At 45.6% G+C, this 19,797-nt stretch overlaps 1 protein-coding gene across 2 annotated transcripts in view; it reads right to left on the bottom strand.

Moving 5' to 3' along the window:
• ISOC2 (isochorismatase domain containing 2) overlaps nucleotides 1–16,973 on the bottom strand; it is a 159,581-nt gene extending 142,608 nt beyond the window's left edge. The window contains exons 1-2 of one of the 2 annotated variants that reach the window (XM_085616539.1): nucleotides 16,850–16,967; nucleotides 1,331–1,423 (exon numbers count right to left, since the gene is read on the bottom strand). The gene's annotated coding sequence lies outside the window, so the exon portion shown is untranslated. Of the gene's footprint in view, nucleotides 1–1,330; nucleotides 1,424–16,849 lie in introns of both variants that reach the window. The other variant, XM_085616538.1, reaches the window with a different exon arrangement.
• Between the last annotated feature and the right edge of the window lie 2,824 nt (nucleotides 16,974–19,797).

The raw sequence follows: 19,797 nt of genomic DNA, 5'->3' as shown, positions 1-19,797 counted from the left end.
TACAACAGACGGCCCTTTTAGCATTAGCTGAAGACATCTCCCATAAACCAGTAGGAAAACAAAAAATATGCACATTCATTTTTTTTTTTTTTTTTCTTTTTCCATAAATTTATCATGATGCTAATTCTTTGGTAGGTGGGCATTTCTCATTCTAAATATTGTTAAGCTGGTATGTATAAGGTATAAGCAGGAGTACAAAGGGAACAGAGCATTGGGTCATACAGATAGCAGGAGAGAATAATTACTATTATCAGAAACAGAACTATTAGCTTTCTAGTCCTAAGCAAATCCTAGAACCATCCAGTAAAAACATTTTTAAGGCGCCTATGCATTTCAGTGACCATCAATTTCAATATCAAAATAGCCAACAGTACATATCTAATAAAAACATTTTCACTAGACTTTTCCAGTGTTTCCTTTATGAGGGCTAGAATATCAATCAAGAAAAGGGTAAAGTAACATTTATCGCAGAATAAACATTATTCCCAATACAATTATGAAAGCAGTCAGACATATTATTACAAAAATGATCCTGGATCCAGAGGACCAGGAGGACTACACAGGACCATGAGAATTAGGACGAAGAGCTGCAAAGGGCTGCTCCTCCTCAAAAATGGGACGACCAATGGGTTACATTTTCAACAAAAAAGAAAAGGAAGTCCTTGGGAAATTAAAGCCGCTGTACAACCAACCAGAGGGGAGTCTTCTCCCTATGTCCGTTTGAGCCTCACAGGCAGGCTCTTGTTGTTCCCACGGTGGAGCTGCACAACTCGCAATTCAGGAATCATGGCCTAGTTTCAAGGGAAAAGTTTCTTTTTTCAGGATAGGGCAATCACCCACCAGGGCAAATGCTCTCAGCGATCCTGTCCAGTGTCTCAGGCAGTGCACCAGTTTTCTTCATTTCAATCTAACAGGCACCAGAGACACAGCATCTGTACCCTGAACTCAAGTCCTCCTGTATTGCTCTGCTGGCACACTGCTCTTTCGTTGGGGCCATAGATTGCATTCAGTGTGCCCAAGTATCTCTTGACCAACAAAGGTGAAAACTTTACAGCCACTTTGGGACCAGGATTCAGAGGACTGATGCTAGGATCTCTGAAGCAACCCTTGTTTCAAAGGGGGTTACCTCAAGCAAAAACTTTCTTGCTGATCTGGTCGGTTTGTGACTCTCAGCTGGGCATCAAAAACTTGATCCACGATTTCTCCTTTCTGATTTGTGACCCCGTCTTTCACCCAAGACAGTGGCAGGGGTACACACTTCACATCCCAGTGCTTCCGGCCTTCTACCTTCACTGAGGTCCTGGTTAACAACAATGCCTGTGCTGGTTACCTTCACTTTGACTTCAAGCTGGACTGGTGCTGACTCTCCAAGCTGGATCTGATGTCCGCGCCCCTGTGGCAATGGTTGTAAGGCAGCAAATATCTATTGGTGGACAGAACAAAAGGTCTTTAGACAAGGCACAGAAATAATCTATCAACAGAGAGGATAGTCTCAGAATACTTCCTAGTCTAGGGACGCCCCATATATTAGCAAGGCACCCAAGAACCACTTTCATCTATGTGAGAGTAAAAGAAACAACAGCCTGGACCTATTGGCAAGTATAAAAGGAACTCTTTGGTGAACTGACAAGAGTAATATGTCACCCAATCCCAAGCAGCCAAGGAAGTCTGTGTTCATTTACTAAATTCTGAGGAAAAGAGAAAAACAATACAGACATACTCCAAATCCTTACATCTGTATATTCATATCTTAATCATCTAAAGACCCTCAAGAAAAAAGGAAATGTTCTACACTTTTACTCATAGACTTTGCATTACTTGTACAGGACTGCAGACACTTCTAAAATGATTTCTCTTAATAAAAGCACCTACACTGTATGCTTAGGACCATGCTCTCATGTCATAGGAGCAACAGGAAAATCTAAAACTGCTACTTTAACAGGGATTCCTATTACATAAAGAACTAAAAAACTTCAACATAATGGGTACCTTTTCTCCAGCAGAACATCTTGTCACACACAGACTCCTATAAAACAATATTGTCCTAAAAAATGTTTGCTAAGGATCACATGGGCATCTTCTCTGCATTCTATTTTTCACAATCCAAACTGTGCAACATCAGCTCTAGTAAGGACTGTCAGTTTATTTACACAGACTAGCTAATAAAAACTAGCAATGCCCTTGCAAAACTGTATGTAGCATGAGAATAACAAACAATAGTGGTGTTATCACCTGAGAATTTTAGAACAAAAACTACCCACGGCTAGTTCCCCTTAAAGATCAAATAAGGAAACCACAATCTAGACTACTCATCCTTTCATAATTTCATCAGACCGGATGGGCAGTAACATAGCAAATTTATTTATTCATTTTATTAATGCTAATAATGTTTAAAACAGTATTACTGAATAGCCAATTAAAAAGTCTCATGGCTATTTCACAGACAGTTTAGACAGGCTCAAAAGAAATTAAGAAAAAGAGAAAACACATAAATTTGCCTACCCTTAATTTGTAGAGGAGCTAGCCTCCTCCCCCCATTTTTGACAGTAGGAAACCTGTAACATGTTTCATTCTGTCAACACTATCAACCCCAGTTTGTAGCAACTGGGCATAAACAAACTCTGAGGAGCTAAATAGCACATTCAGCTAGCTAAAGAACATATTCCTTTAGCAAATGTACAAGTGTAACACAAGGGCACATGAATTCAAACTAAATCCCATTGCTTCCTTAATTCAGCCCTAAAAGCATTAGTGCTATACATATGACAGAGCCATTTTCTTAATAAAAGCTGACATATACCATTATTATTATGCAATCTATTCATGTGAGTGAACAAAAACTTGCTTTTGCCAAAAAAGTAAGCAAAACCTCTTTTTGTCCCTGCCCTGCCATTTCGTCTTTCAAATGTCGATGTGTCAAAGCAAACGTTGCGCTGAGCCCTGCAGGCTTCTAAATGTAGGACTTCGGCCTTTAACCTATGCAGCTGTCCCATCTTGCGTGCAAGGTTTTCATGGGGGTGTCCTAATTCAAAGTGACCCTGGAAACGGAAAGAGCAACAGCAAAACCCACTTCAGTCCTGTCTACCAGCAATTCAGAGGTAAGCTTAATAACTTCTGCCAGTTTTTTTGTACATATTTATATTTGTAAGCAGTGTGCCGAATGCTTGTCTAGCAGTATAGATGTCAGCTATTCATTCTATGCTTACATATGTGCATTTACTGTAGCCTGAGGCAGTTTATAAGCTGCTCTGATTGGAATAACCTCATTTAAACAGTGAATTTTACTCAATTTCGACTTTGATGTTTGGGGCACTTAAAAATGAATATCCTACAATGTTTTTGCATAATAGTCATCCCCAGAATGTCCCCTACATATCCCAGAGATGTGGCATCAGAAATGTATAATGTATACCCTTATAAAAATGAGTTTTGTACGCCTGGGTAAAGTGACATTTCACATGTAAGTGACCCCCTATTGCTGTATAGCATGGCTTAAATTCAATTTGGATGCTAGGAGGTCACAGTATCATTATTAGGCATTATGAATATTACAAAACGAATTTAATGCACCTATTTTAAATAACAAAATGTATATAATCAAAATATTTTTTTCTAATTTTTTTTAATAAATCTAATCATTTTGATGAGTCCACATATGAAAAGCGAGCTGCATCCCTTGCCTATCATATTTAAACGCATTCATTCACAGCCCTAAGAACAGAAACTTAACTTGAAAGTCTGCGCCACTTTTAAAAGACAGTCATTATTATTTAACATCAAAAACCACTCTTATCCTTATTTAAAAAGGCATTAAGAAAAGAAATCCCTACTGTCAATCTGTCCTCTGTTTATCAAAAATAATGAAACTATATTTCTAACTTTTAAAACAGCAGTCTGAAATGCAGGATTTTACACCGTGTTTGACTTCAGCTGTTTTCTGTGGCCGGAGTCAGAAATACCCACGTACTGACAGAGCTGCTTGACACGTAAAGGCGTCAAATTCACACGCCTTTCAAGTCAGCCTTGCCAGCCAGCACAAATCTGTTGTTCTGTAATGTGTATTTTGGGTCAGCAACAACCAATTCACTCAGATAATGTAAATGCCTTTTAATACCTAATACAGAAGGATAAATGCTGTGACATTTTGTATCTTAATTTATCTATTGCAAAACACACAATTTCGTTTTTTGAAGCTTTTTTTGTTCCTATTAAATGTGGATTCTAATTTTATCTTTAACATTGTGGCAATTTGCACACATGTATAGTGTCTTACTCTGTCAATTTAATGATAGCGTGCAGCTATTTAGCATATATTATATAATTCATTGCTGGATTCTTTTAAAATGTATTTCATTTTAATAATATTTGGCATAACAGAATGATGACAAAAAAAACATTGAGCTCATTCCAGACATTTTCAAAACGGTGTCATATACTCAGAACACATAATACAGGGCACTTAAGGCTAGCCATTCTTGCACCAAGAGCGCAATCGCTACTTACAAGTACCACTAATGACAAACCACAGACATTTAAACACACATTTAACCCACAGATCAACACTTAGGACAGAAACAAAAGACAGCCCACAGACTGTACTTAAACCAAGCCATTTGTAAATACTAGTTGTAAGTCATATTCACTAGATTTGGCTGGCAGAACACCAAGAAAAAAACGCTCTGCATATCACCACTTATGAATGTTACTAAGTGCACAGACCAGGATGCTTTCTATGTACATATTTAGTTCCTCGGGATACTAGTCACCAAAGAATAAATACTTTTTTATACCTAAACCTAGTTAAGTATCCCCTCTAGGGGAGCCGGCTAATTATATACAAGTTTAAAAATGGTACATCCAAGAAAGCAACACATTCATAAACTCACCTGGGGGAAAACAAAAAGACCATCACACATTTGCTTACAATTAACTGCTTTGTTCTTCAGCTCTAATGCTTTCACATAAATGTTCTTTCGCTGTACTTTTTCAATCAAGGCTTGCTCCCGCTCCATTCGTTCACGCACTTTTCTCCCACATTCGTACACAATCAAACATCTCTTGCCTAGTCTTTCGCTTAAACATACATTGTTCCACATACTCAATCTTTCGTAAATCAAATGACCCATACATAGGCCAACGCAACTCAGGATCCTTACGAGTGTATTTATTCCATAATGCGCTGTACATTAAAGAAGAAAGACCATACTTAATATACATATCCCTATTAGGCGTCCTCTCCGGGGCCCCGGTTGTGCTTCATCTAGTTTCAAATTCAAATTGGTACCACTACAAAAGCTACACATCCTATGAAGTGTGCTAAAAACAGGCATGCCAAAAATAGTGCAGAATATGCAGTATTATAATCAAAGTAGCACTTAAGATACCTTTAGTACGATGTGCCGTTCAAATCAATTCAGATAGAGAAAATTCTCCTCATTACCTGCCTATATAGATTGCAATCCATATATAAATCTCATGACAAACCAAGTTGGCCAACACAAATCTCCAAATCCAAAAGCCACAGTAAGCGTTAGTAAACTACCTTAAAAATCCCAGGCATCAAAACCAACAGCAAGCGCCACAGAAGGACACTTACCAATCACTTGGTGTCCAGGTTCCAACTGCCAAGTTCTAAAATCGACCAAATGGTCACTGCACGGCGAATCAACAGAAGAGATCTCAGTCGAGGACCGGCACCACCTGGATGGTCAGATCAGAAGGAAAGGAAAAACGCCGTGGTTGCCAAGACTCGGGTCTCATTGGGCAGCAATCGCGTCCACAGCGAGATTCCAATCCTTCGTCGCGAGCAATCCTTTGGACATCCGAGTCACCGATGAGCCCCAGTAGTTGGGCACCAATTTGTTGATGGTGACCTCAGCTAGGCCTACCAGTGCAAGGGGTTCGCCCTTCTCTGCACAGAGTCCTCAGACCAATAGGAAGAAGTTGGCACAAAAACTGGAATAGAAAATACAAAGTTTAATAAACCTCATGAGGTGGAACTACATTCATACAGCACCCTGTGGTGCTGAATGAATGCAGTACACAGAGTAGAAGAACCATGGGTCTTTTATACCCACACAGGGGCTCAAAAAGAGGGAGGTACAAGCACACATAGGAGAATTACATACATATATGGTCATACAGAAATGCACAGTCAACAGTAAAGGAGGAGCTAGCAGCTGCTGACTCTGGTAGAAACAACCTGACAGCTACAGGTTAAAAACAGATGTATGGACAGTTAGATTCTTCTGCACATGTGCAGAGTAGCAGAGTATAGCCAGTCCTTTAAACAGAGCACAAGGGTAAACAACAGTGAAGAAGGAAACAGCCCTTGGTGAGCACATGGCAGACAAAATGGCTGCCAGAAATACAAAATGGATTCCACAAAATTGACAAGATAGCCTCTAAATACCAGATGGATTCCGCTAATGCTAATCCAATCGCAGCCAATTTACAACAACGTGCGTGGCTGCCTGCCAAGGGCCTTTCCTTTAATGTATTTCACCCAGCCCTCCTCTGCGATAGTGATCGCAGTGAGGAGGCCGGGTTGATGTGTCTATCTCCACTCTCCTGACAGCTCACTTGGAGTGGCGGTGAGGCGGGGAGGCTTAATTATAGGAGGCATGGCGGCTAGAGAGGTTGCACTTGACCGTGCACCTCAGAGAGAATGTGTTTGCATACGATGGTTTGTGCGGACGGTCGGTAGGCAAGATTCTTTATTTTAAATCTAAATAATGTCTAGAGGTGGTGAATCCAGTTCAGAATAAAACCAGAGGAGAAGCAAAAGGAAGAGTAGAGGTAGTGAAAGGTATTTAACCCAAAGGGGTTGACAGACAGTAAAAAGCATTAAATACACGAAGTGCTGAAGGCAGAAGAAAAATTATGACACTAAATAGTAACCAGTGATAAAGCTAAAGATAGAACTACCGTCAATAAACCTTAAAATACTGTAATTAAACAGCATGAAGAAATAATGAAAGAAAAATGAAAGGCTCTAGGCTTGTAAAGATGATACTTATCTTATGAGCAGCAGCAACAATGAAGGAAAATAGCTGCTTGTAGGGGGACTTTATAGCATATTGGAATGTTAATTGAAGTTCTGTATTCTTTAATTGTTGCTGCTGAGCTGTGGCAATAAAGGAGATTTGCATAATGTTGGCCTCCGTTTTGGCCTCCGTGCAGTGGCGGTGCATCCATTGGGGGCGTTGGGGCATAGCCCCCCCGCCCGTAGCTCCCTCGGCGTTTCTAAACTTAAGTAAACTGAATCAGTTTACTTAAGTTAAAAGACGCCGAGGGAGAACCAACTGACAATCATGTCAGTCAGCATGACGTCGGACCGCCCACCCCCTTCAGAGTCTGAAGGGGGTGGGCGGTCCGGCGTCATGTTGACTGACATGATTGTCAGACCAGGGGCAACAGGCAGCAGCACAAGTGCGCATGAGTGGGGAAGGTGAGCGAATTTTCACCCGTGCCCAGTCATGCGCACTTGTGTTTGCACTGGCTTGCGCATGCCCATTAGGAGCCCCTCGGTCTGCTAATGGGCAGGCGGCGGGAATAGCGTAAGCTGTGCCCTCAGCCAATCCTGGCTGAGAGGGGTTGGCAGGCCCTGAAACATGAATATGATTAAAGTACTGGTTTACAGAAAAGCCTGTAACCAGACCTCGGAATTTTGTTGACGTGACCGGCTCTGATTAGGGAAGTGGCGGATTGGGGGGGGGGGTGCAAATACTGCTGAGCACAATTGGAATTGTCCAAAATGAATACCGCGCTAGTCGAGAAAGATCAAAATACCGCTCTAATAGGACACATCCTGGGGAGGGCCGAGAGTACTGCTGAGAAAACGCAGCTCCGTGGGGCAGAGGGTCGTGTACTGTTACACCTGCTGATCAGGCCTGGGAGTATTGCAGCAGCGGCTATTTATGAAAAGCCGTTATTACAGCAGGTCTGAACGGGCGGGCACGTAGGAGCAGCCCAGTGAGGCAGGAGTATGCAGTGCAAAGGAGGCAGTGAGCAGTAAATATTCAATAACTTTAGGCCCCTAGACAAGAGGTAGGGAAGCCATCAAATTAAGAGCCGGGGTAAGGGTTGGCTGTAAGAGTCAAAACACGAGCCAAGTCATCAATGTATTTGGCATGTAAATTATGCAACAAACGCCGTATGCAATATGAGAAAGGCACTTAAAATGCGTTTCTTTAAAAACATTGGAATTGTTCACTTTAGTGACAATTGGAAGTGATAGCTTCTAAAGATGAACTTAGAGACATTCATGAGATATCCTGGCCCTGATGATGAAGCTATTAGTGACCCTAGAAAGAGGTCAGTTGTCCTGTGGCCCCTGCATGGACCCTATGTTGTTGTTATAGATGGAACAACATTATAATACATTGCATGCATGCATCCACCACCAATCCACCCATCCACAACTGGGAAATTACTGATTTCTGAGCAATGAATGCATAAAACATTTAGGTGTTCCATGTCAGTGATATAGTTTTTGTTTATGTTTCACATGTTTTACTTAATCTTGCATTCCTTAAGAGTGCCCACTATTTCCAGGATGCTGTATTTCTGTATTTTGTTGTGTAGCATATTTCTTGTACAGTGCATTCAGGCATTTTTAATGGGCCACCATTGAGAGCTTTAGAGCAAAGGCTGAAGGCTGTGTCAATTTCTCACAGTGCCTGTCAGTGGGTCAAAAAGGTGTTCAGAAAACTTAGCCATCCAACCCCTGGCCGCTCTGCTGAACAATCAAAGCAAAGGTCACTTATTTAAGTTGCGATTGTGATTCTGTGCAACTGTGTGTGAAGGAGGTACACAGTTGCCAAAATATTGAGAAGGCAATTGTAAAGGAAAATACAGTGCTTACAAGTGAGTCAGTGCGTTGTGTTTTTGGGGGTTGATTAATGTTGGACTTTGAAATTTTGTGCTGTTTTTGGGGGTTGAAAAGTGAAGTTCTCCGATTATACTGAACAAGCGGCTGGCTACCTACGTCAAATCTCTACTATTGATTTCATAACACTTTCGCAAGTGCTTTATCAACCTTCCTGCTTTCTCAAATTTGCTTGAAAATGCTCCATTTATCCACTCTTTTTCTTTTTTTAAACCCCGCTCGCTCGCTCGCCTCAGTGCAGTACCACGATAACTTTCCGCCTCACCACTTTCAAATGTCACCAGCCGCCACTGCCTCCGTATCATGCAATAAAATTATGTGAACCACAGCCAGTAATGGTCTACTTAACAATTGGAGCTTATTTGAAGCACTGAATGAATATAAATTATAGGCCACATTTTTCGAAACAGCATTGCTTTCATACTAAGCCTCTTCCTGCTGCTGTTCTCGCTGGGTGTAAAACTGTTATTGAGTAATCTAGTCAGAGCGCTCTGTTTAATGTCAAAGCCTCAGAACTGCAGTTACTGCAGCAAAAGTGCCCAGGCAGGTGAAGAAGGGATGCTAGCGTGAGGGCTGGTGCAAGACTGTCCAGGACATATGTGTCTGAGTTGAGCTGTGTGTACAGCTCTTTAAAGTAAGAACAGTAGATATTAGTCAGTTTGCCCCAGCAAATGGAGCAAATTGTCTGGTACACATATCTCGTCTTCAGTCGCGGCCCATCTGTATGGGCTGAGGAGCCATGCCCACCTTTTTCCGGATAAGAAGAGTGTCTGTCATGCTGAGCAAATGTCAGCCTCTGAGACACTGTTCTTGTTCGGTCAGGCAGGAGCTAGGCGGGAGCTAGACATGCACTAAATATGCATGCTCCTGGCTGCCTGAGCTGAAATTTGCCAGGCTGAGGAATACACAGCCCTGTTGGCATGACCTCCTCAGCCTCGAAAAATTGACATGAGGACTTTCCCCTCGTTATATGGGGGAGTGTCACTGATTGCCTCGGACCTGGGTGCTTCCGTTTTAAGCTCTGGAGCAGGGCCGGCTTTAGGTCAGTGCCACTGGTGCGGCCACAGAGTGTGCTGACCTGGATGGGGACATTAACCTGGGGGTGGGGTGGGGCGCTGTGTTCAGCAATAACCTAAGATTTTTTAGCGCCTGCTGCAGAGTTCTTTTTGCTTTCAGGCTGTAATAAAAATGTAAAGATAACTCTTGTGATTAATGTTCCTGCTAGAGAGAGAGTTCCTAGTTTGGCTAGTGGTAGTTTTTACCATAAAGTAGTGCAGAGAGTTAATATGCCTGCTGCAAAGAACAGATATGTATTTTATGGGGAAATATGAGTGGATCTGTAAAGCCAGCCTTTACCAGTGCTCTAAAAGAAATTAAATGTATGTGAGAGAGGGGTTATGAAGAGATGAGGGGCACTTTTGATGGGTGGTAGTTAAAGAATCTTAGGAGGTCATGAGGAAAGGGCGCCAAAAAAGATTGTCGCACCGGGTACCACCAGCGCTAAAGCCGGCCCTGCTTTGGAGTACCCAAGGCTGAGTGTCAATCAGTGACACTTTGTCACAAAGTGAGGTGGGGCCAGCGGTCTTACTGATCCCATCCCACTCTGTGTTGAGTGAGGGGCTGCTGCCTTCCCTCATTGGCTGACCTAAGGTAGGACCTAAGTAAGGCAGCAGTCCCAACCCTCTTAGGACCTGCGAGGCTTCCCTCCCGGGGAGCTGCAGTAAATGTACGTTTGATGTCTTTTGATGTTTGGTGCTTGCATGCGTGTATGTATTTATTAATATATGTATGCATGTATGTGTCTTAGTGAGTGAGTGTTGTGAATGGAGAATGTTTGTGCGTGTTTGAATGAATGGACGTGAGTGAGTGTGTACGTGTGTGTCTGGCCCCCACCCTCTCCCTGCTAAAATTTACCAGCCGCCACTGCACACCTTTCAGCCAGTGATGGCAGCTGTTTGTGCAGGATAAACAAACTGAAGCGGTGCCCTTCAGTGTAAACAAAATGTGCTGTACTGAAAGTTAACCTACTGCAGATCCTACATCTGGTGCCATCTAGTGGCTATAGCCTTATTAGCTACCTCGTCTTTTTTATTTCAAAGCTTATTATTGAGAGTATTAGGAATACATAAAGAGGGTTTTATGATGAAATGCACAATAGCATTAACACGATTAAAGAAAATCAACATTTAGTTGATACAAAAACATTTTATAGAGGCAACTGTGCTTAGTGCCTATATCAGCAACCCTCCCCATCCCACATACAGCAATATTATTAGGAAATAAACCACACAACACCTTGTTTGTGGAGAAAATTGCTCAGGTCCACAAACACCCGTAGGACTAACGGGGTGCCGTCGCTCCTCCAGGGTCCGACGCGAGGACCTCCCTGGGGATATTTGGCCCTTGCACCCTTGTTTTGCTCCTGCAGAGGGTGCCCCTCTGTACCTTACAGCCTCTGGATCGCCCTGTAACCCCGCATGCAACACAAAATAACAAGTTAGAACACCTCTCCCACCCCACCCTTGCACTTACACCGGGTAAGCGGTAGGGAGGGAAACGGCGTCAAGGTCAGCGGCAAAGAGGCCGCCAGGTGGGCGGGGAGAGGCACTTATAACTCATCTCCCATCGACCCCCTACCAGAAGTGATGCTGCGCACGGACCCCTAGGGGGTCCCACAACGCTGGACTGTCTTGTGTCCCATCATGTGGCACTAAGGTGGCCACCCTCTTATGAGGGTCCCCTTCGTGGACCACGGGCAGCCAACATAGTGCCAATATCAGCAACACTCCCCATCCCACATACAGCAATATTATTAGGAAATAAACCAAACGACACCTTGTTTGTGGAGAAAATTTAAGCAGGTTTATTTGCATACCAAATATGCCAACATGGTGGGTTATCTTAAGGGTGATCCAAGGGCAGGCAAGCCCTCCGCCGCCTGCCTGCCTGATGCCAAATTACACCGTGGCCGTTGCCAATCGGTGCTTACCAATTTTGGGGGAGGGGCTAACCCCTCCCACCGGTGGACCGCCAGTCCACCCCCTTACTCACGCCCTCGAAGGGGCGGGGCGTGCCAGGCAACCCCCAGTTGCTCAGGTCCACAACCGCCCGTAGGACTAACGGGGTGCCGTCGCTCCTCCAGTGTCCGACGCGAGGACCTCTCCGGGGAAATTTGGCCTTTGCACCCTTGTTATGCTCCTGCAGAGGGTACCTCTCTGTATCTTACAACCTCTGGATCGCCCTGTAACTCCACCACAGCTCTGGGTGTGGCAACAGTCACAACCAGGGACCCCACCCAGGTAGGCTTCTTTACCTACATCCTGCTGCTTCCAGGGCCTCTCCCGGGTCCAGAAAAACAAGTCCATGCCCACTCTGGACAGGTGCACCCCATCCTTTTCCAAACTCACTGTGGACTTGGCATGCAGCAGGCCATGCCTGATAAACCAAACCCCCTGTTCAGTGAATCTGCACATGGCACTATTAAATCTCCTGCGTGAGGTTTCCCCGGCAACCCCTGACCGGGCCCCTCATCATACTAAAAGTGGGGTTATCTCTGCCCTTCATAACACCCCTGTCCACAATTGGTTGCTTAACTTACACCAGGAGGATTTCATTTCTGGCCGCAGTGCCCTCCTACCCAGGAAAGTCAAATCATGGCACTGTTAACTCTCCTGCGCGAGGCTTCCACAGCCTTCCCTGACCGGGCTCCTCACCACACTAAGAAATGCTAGGTTGCTAACACCCTTTCTTGAGCACTGCACACCATTCTATACAACTAATCCCGCTTGCACCTAATTACCCATAACAGCTTGTGCCTGGCTTCATTATACCATAGTAGCCCAGTTTGATGGCCTCCGCTTAAAATGGGGACTACTGTCCTCTGTTGTAACTGCAGTTATATACACCCATCCATAGGCATGTTCGATGGCCTGCCCCGAAACAACTGCTCTTTACTTCACCCACTGTTAGGGTGTATTACCTATGGTGCACTGTGCCAAGAAGGCCTTCTTGGTAGGTGTTGTAAGGTAGTGCATTACCCGTCACTGCCCAGTCAGTCCTTTCCGAAATTACTGGCAAACATAATGTAGTTCGCCTCCCAGGCCAGCCGTGTAATTGTGAAAGTTATTGTTTGTGGCGCACCATACCCTTGACACCGCCAGCTGGCCTATATGCACACTGTGCTCTAGAACTGTCAGCATGAATGCACCGAACCCTCTTTCTCCCCCTCAATGGAGTCGCAACCACACAATTTTGTAAAGGCAAACTTACGCAGCCCCCTTCTAAAAACCCACTCTATTTGCGGGTACCCGGCACTGTACCCTTCCACCCGTGTATGGCCAAAATTGACACCTATAGTATAGCGTCTGGCCCCCCGCATACTGCTTCATTACATAGCAACTTGGGTGCCAGCTCCTCACCTTCTGACTGTGATATTTAGCTGCTGTGATGCCCCGCTGATGTCCCCTCCCAGCAAAAGTCGTTCACTTCCCCACTTCTGCTAATGTGTACCATGGAGCAGACCAGTGGGTGGGACAGGGGGGAACAATATGTACAGATAAATGCCTTTTCTTGAATAATGGCTATGACAACTGTTTTCAATACATTGTGGTCTTTTGTGCTTTAACCCATTGTTTCCCCAGGTTTTGGGACAGCAGCACACTTGTAGATGACAGCTTCCACAAACTCACGCCACACGGCTATCAGGGTGGGAAATGTTATGCGTAACAAGCAACCTGTAACATGCCCTCGGTTCCAGAGTACACATACTTGCAGAATTGGCCAGACCTCTGCACAGACTTTTTTGATTGCTAAACCCTGGCGAACACATTAGTGGTTCCAAGTCTGGATTGCGGGAAAGTTAGTATTGAGCACACTATTGCAGTCACCGCACCCATTTTGGCATGCTAACTTACGCAGTCCACCGGGCTTGCTTACTGCAGATCCCGTTACCCATCCTCCCACTGTACAGGGTGCACCTCATACATAGACATGGAAAATGAGGAACCTATTGAATCATTCTATGCAGTTTCCTGTCACTGTGCCCATCAACCCCCTGTGGGCACATGGAATTGCCAAGCATTGCGGGTCTACTGCCCTACCCTCTAATGCGCTAAGGGGAGGGAGGGGAGCCCTGCCCCCCCAGAATCCTGTCTATTCCAGGCCCGGACTTTTGACCCTGGCACAAGAGGAAAAGCTAGGTTGTTAAACCCGTCATGGGCCTGTAGGCCATCGTATAATTGTTAACAGTTATTAATCGTGGCCGAACAACCCCCTTCTCTTATTTATTTTATTTAGGCAATTTGTAGAGCGCGCAAATACCCATGGGTGTCTCTCTACCCGCTGGCCTCCATTGTATGGGAATACCGTGCCAGCCAGCGATATTACCAGAGGTATTAAAAGTGGTGCTTTCCTCTAGACCAGGCATCTATGATGTATATTCCCTAGTTCCTTGTGTACCAACGTGTGCAGTTCCCTCTATGGGGGAGGGGGTTGACCAAACTCATGGCTACCCCCTTGCTTTGGCAAGTACAACTTTCGATGTTCAGTGATGACCATGTGCGGTACCAAGAGAAATATGGAACCCCTGGGGAGGGTCAACAGGCGGGGGCAAGGTTAGACTTGTGAAAGATGCTGGGTCCCCTGCTGGAGTCCCCACCCAAGCCGTAGCCCACCCCCACACACAAATTCATAGGTTGTACGCAAGGTGCACTTAGTTTGTTCCGAATCCACACTGCACACGTATTAGCACCTGGTGCTACGCCAGATTGCACTTAGATTGCTAGAAAGTCGTACTGCTCACATATTAGCCCATGGTGCTCCCAACACACCTCAGCCCAGCAGACTAAGCCCTAATTAACCCCCGTACTTGCTTATTCCCAAGCTTTGGGGGTTCAAACGACTAATCGTATACTGCCCCAGCAGTGGAAGATTACCTTCTCCTTCTAATTAGAATTTCCCTGAGTAATGGACATGCCCAGAATTCATATTATCATTTGCTCTACAATTCCCTCGAATCTTGCCTGGCAATCCTTCGTGCCCAGATCTACAAAGCGATATTGAATCTACTCGGTCAAATGACCTGACATACACATCAAACTCGCCGAGACAAGATGTGGCCCACTAACCTGCCCCAAACTCTGCGGAAACATCAAATGAGCAGGTGCTGACATAAATGAGGGAATCCTCAGTTGTAACTTGAAATTTGTACTGCCCACCCTGATGTGTTACGTAGCGAGCTATAAGTGCCGGACATATCTCTTCCCCTTGGAAAAATACAACAACTGCTTTGGATTTGAGCCTCACCAAGCACAACCTTCTGTCCTGGACCTACCTCCAAAGAGGTAACAACCCCTGAGCCTCTTGACTGAGGCATGACGTGAAAAGATTCTACCCTCAGAAGAGCTTAGGCTGAGCTATTAGGTACCTAATATATCTCTTCCCCCTGGAAAGATACAACAACCGCTTCGGTTTTGGGAACCTCACTAAGCACAACAAATATCCTAGACCTATCCCTAGAGAGGTAACAACCCCTCAGCCTCTGAAACTCGTAATGAGATCAGCTGGCTGAAGCTGTGGCTAAACTTCAATACAATTGTTTGCGGTCAGGCCTGTCAAAAGTAAATGTTATTCTGTTATTACTCTTGTGCAAGATCCAAACCCCATGGCTCTCCCTGGTATGCTTCCTGTCCTACCTCCTAGTCAGATATGCATGCCCCACAGTGTTTAACATAGTGAAAGCCCCAAATGACAGGAGTGTGCTTGCACACCTACACCCTGGGGGATATCCTGGCACTGATTAGCAGGTGTTTATTACTGCCCAACTCGGTGGTACTCAATTTATCGCCCTCTGGACTTTCTCACATTGAATATTTAACAAAACGAGGCTGAAACTTTAATGGCAGGATAAGGTACTTAAGGTGTAAATCACTGACTTTTTGTGGCAGGGTTGAAATATGTTGGAGCACCTCCCCATGCAGCATTCAATATCCAATTGTGGAGGAGTTAGTCCACTAAGCCACCAGACCCTGTCCTGGTAACATACTCCTAGACCGGTGTTCTTAACAATTCAGATACTGCATCCTACCATAATATGTTGCATATCCTAAATAAATAATAGAAAATAAAAGCCAACCTCATGCCATTGAGCACGCCACTCACTGAACCCTGGTGCCTTCATTGGGCCGCACCTCAAAGACCCCAAGCAGCAGCTGCTCCTAGATGAGCAAGTCTGCGAACCGGCCTGGAGCTATTCCCACTTTACCATTCGCAGCTGCCGCATCCGAGTTTTGTATAGCGTGAACTCGTCCCAGAATAATAGCCTACTACCCACGCAAAGTTATCAGCCAAGGTCGGAATCGAACCCCTGGTGCCGAAACCTGATAACAGGCGTCAGCGACTCAGCGCTTGCGCGGTTCATAGATAATGAACGCTGGCTGGCACCCGCCACACTACGCCAGTTCCTGGTAGGCTAGGAGAGACAGAGACCCACCCCGAAACACAGGACGCCGAGGCTCGGACCCGGCTACCCGGCTCCATTGACCGTGAAAACTCGCCACCAGGGCGACATTTTCATCTCAAATCTGCGATGTATGTGGATGCCCGCAAGCCAGTGCCATGTCACAGTCTTTGTTTGCGGTAGCCAGCCAAAGGGAGGCACGAACAGACGGCCAGAGTTCCCCGCTGCCTGGCGAGTTACAATTCTACCCGGTCAGGGCTCGAACCCACGGCCTCAACCTTGATAATGCCTCACTCTCTCCCCGGTGCTATGCACCCCCGCCGGGCAGCCCCCGTGTCCTACCCAGCGCCCCGCCACCGGACATGACCTGCGGGGGCAACGCGACCGCCCTGACTCCCTGGAGCGGACCAGCCTTAGTGGCAGCCCTCGCCAGTGGCCGAGCCTTGGAGAAGCCTCTGCCGCCACAGACTTAATGTGGACGGGGGCCGGGGGCATGCACTCACCGCCTCTCAGGTCCGAGGGATCACAGGCCAAAGAATGCGATGGGACATGAGGACAACCAAACGGCGTCAAGGGCAGTGTTGCCAGATTTTTAGACCCGTCCCAAGCCCAATGCAGCTGAAATACAAGCCCAAAACAAGCCCAATCAGACCAGTTCCAGCCCAAAAACCAGCCCAAATTAGCAAGTGTCCAATTAAGCGCAAATCGACATCAGAACCAATTTTAATGACAAATATACATTCTATTCAATATACAGATGGTGGGAGGGTGTTAGCAGCAAGGCACAAACTTTGCATATGCTTCATTTAAATTGTTTTTATCATTAACATGGCCATGGATGCAAGGCAACAATAAAAAATGTCCAGCGAACTGGTGAGTAATGATCCTGCTGGAGAGCAGCCCTTTGCCCGTTTGTAGTTTTGAAATGCAGATAGGCTGTATTTTATTTGGATAGCTCAGTGGGTTACTGCCTTTGTCGCAGAGATTCTTGTGTTACTGGCAGTTCAGAAATTACAATCCTAACATAGGACAGTGACCTATGAACTGTCATCAAAGAGCTGCATACAAACGTGGATGGTACAGTTAGACCTTTTTTTGTGTTACTATATAGTTAGAAATTCCCCAGTCTTTCATTATTTTAATGTTGCTCAAATGAGTTTGGGCCGATATACATTTTTATTAGTAAAGCCAACCCCCAACCACTGGGTCATTGATGAGGCGCAAAAAAATACTTTCGCACTAGCGCGCCGCTAAAACACGACTGTTCAGAAATTACAATCCTAACATAGGACAGTGACCTATGAACTGTCATCAAAGAGTTGCATACAAACATGGATGGTACAGTTAGACCTTTTTTTGTGTTACTATATAGTTAGAAATTCCCCAGTCTTTCATTATTTTAATGTTGCTCAAATGAGTTTGGGCCGATATACATTTTTATTAGTAAAGCCAACCCCCAACCACTGGGTCATTGATGAGGCGCAAAAAAATACTTTCGCACTAGCGCGCCGCTAAAACACGACTGTTCAGAAATTACAATCCTAACATAGGACAGTGACCTATGAACTGTCATCAAAGAGTTGCATACAAACATGGATGGTACAGTTAGACCTTTTTCTGTGTTACTATATAGTTAGAAATTCCCCAGTCTTTCATTATTTTAATGTTGCTCAAATGAGTTTGGGCCGATATACATTTTTATTAGTAAAGCCAACCCCCAACCACTGGGTCATTGATGAGGCGCAAAAAAATACTTTCGCACTAGCGCGCCGCTAATACACGACTATCATGATGTCACTGACATCATGTCAGTCTCACTGTCACTTACCTGGTCGCTGGTGACTGGTGAGTCACGCGGTCACCGCTGGTGGTGGGTGGCTGGCAGACTGGACACTAACGCTGCCTGGCAGGCTGGCACTGCGTGCAGCAAGGCAGGCACGGTGGCAGTGGCTGGGCCTGGCCGCTGGCGGGCCTGGGGGCTGGACTCTTGAGTTACTGGGGCAGCCTGGACTCAGTGACTCGGGGGGCCGCTGGAGTGACTGGGGCTGGGGCTGGACTCTGGACTGGGCTGGAGGCTGAGCTGGAGCGAGGTGGGCCTGGGCCCGGGTGTAGGAGAGTAGGGTCTGCTTTCTATGTTCACCCCCACTTTTTGCTTTTGCTTTACTGGTTTTCGACTTAGATGTGGCTGTGGGCCTGCTAATCAGACCCACAGCCCTGCTGTTCTCTCTCTAAATTAATACTATGTACTTTAGGTGCATAACCCATTTGGATAGGATCACCTTATTGGCCCCTGTACAGTGTACCCTAGGTACCCAGGGCATAGGTGTACCCTAGGCCTACCAGGGGCTGCAGCATGTATTATGCCACCCCTGGCCTGGCCTTCCATTTTGACACAACTGGCTGATCACTCAGCTGGGGCAAGGTCGTGTAATCACCCCTTGCTTAGGTGTAGTATTCCTATACCTAACTTACATATAGACACGTGTACCTATTAGTCACTCCTATGGCAGGCCTTGACAATCCTGGAGGCAGAGTGCTTGGTAACATGTGAGATGGTGCTCTAGCATGAGCTGAGCCTGTCTGCAGCTTTCGGAACCTTGTCCTTATAGCTGTTCTATGATATAGCCTACCATATACTCTTAAAGTGCCTTATAATCTTAGACGGTTATGGTAACTATGGTTTGGCTTTATCAAAACATGTTGTGTAAGGTGTCTAACACTAGGGAATAATACCCCCATGCCATTTCTGGACATGAGAATATTATTCCCCCCTTCTAGAGGGAAAGACATGTTAAAATCATACTTCAACTGTTAGCCTCTGACCAAAGCCTCAGCATCACAAAATGGATGCTGCTGCCACGACACAAGTCTGACCTCCTGCAGCTGGGAGTGATCCCAGCCAGGGAGGCCTGGACAATAGGTTTCCTGCTTGGGGAGGTGCTAGCACCTCCCCAGACAGCCTTTAGTGTATTGGGGCAGGGTGGGCTGAAAGGAATGAGACATGCCTGGGGCACACAAGGTGTTCCTTGCATAGTCCAGTTCAAACCGGCGCTGGGGCACTCCAGCCCCAGCTCTGGCGCGAAACTGGACAAAGGGAAGTGGGTGTAACCACCCCCTCCCAGGTCCCACCCATAAGGCGTGACCTAGCAGGTATCCCAGCCCCCCAGATTAGTATAAGAGTGGGAGTTGGGCCTCAAGACTTTAGATTATCCTGAACCTGCAAAACTGAACAGAAACTCTGGACCTTCGACATTCGACGAAAGAAGAAGACTGAAGAATCTCCCTTGTAGCCAAGGAGTGGCTACCCTGTGCAAACAGGCACCATCAAGAGACTACCCTTTGCTTTGCGACCGTTCTACGAGGAACCGACTGCAGAGCCCGACCAGAGCCTTGACTTCCAGACTTCTCCGACCCTCATCCACATCTGCAGCAGAGCTGAGATCCGTGGAGG

This window comes from Triturus cristatus, chromosome 7 (genome assembly GCF_964204655.1).
Source record: "Triturus cristatus chromosome 7, aTriCri1.1, whole genome shotgun sequence".
Lineage (NCBI taxonomy): Eukaryota > Metazoa > Chordata > Amphibia > Caudata > Salamandridae > Triturus > Triturus cristatus.
Note: the sequence above shows the minus strand (reverse complement) of the source record. Positions and strands in the feature narration are given on the sequence as shown.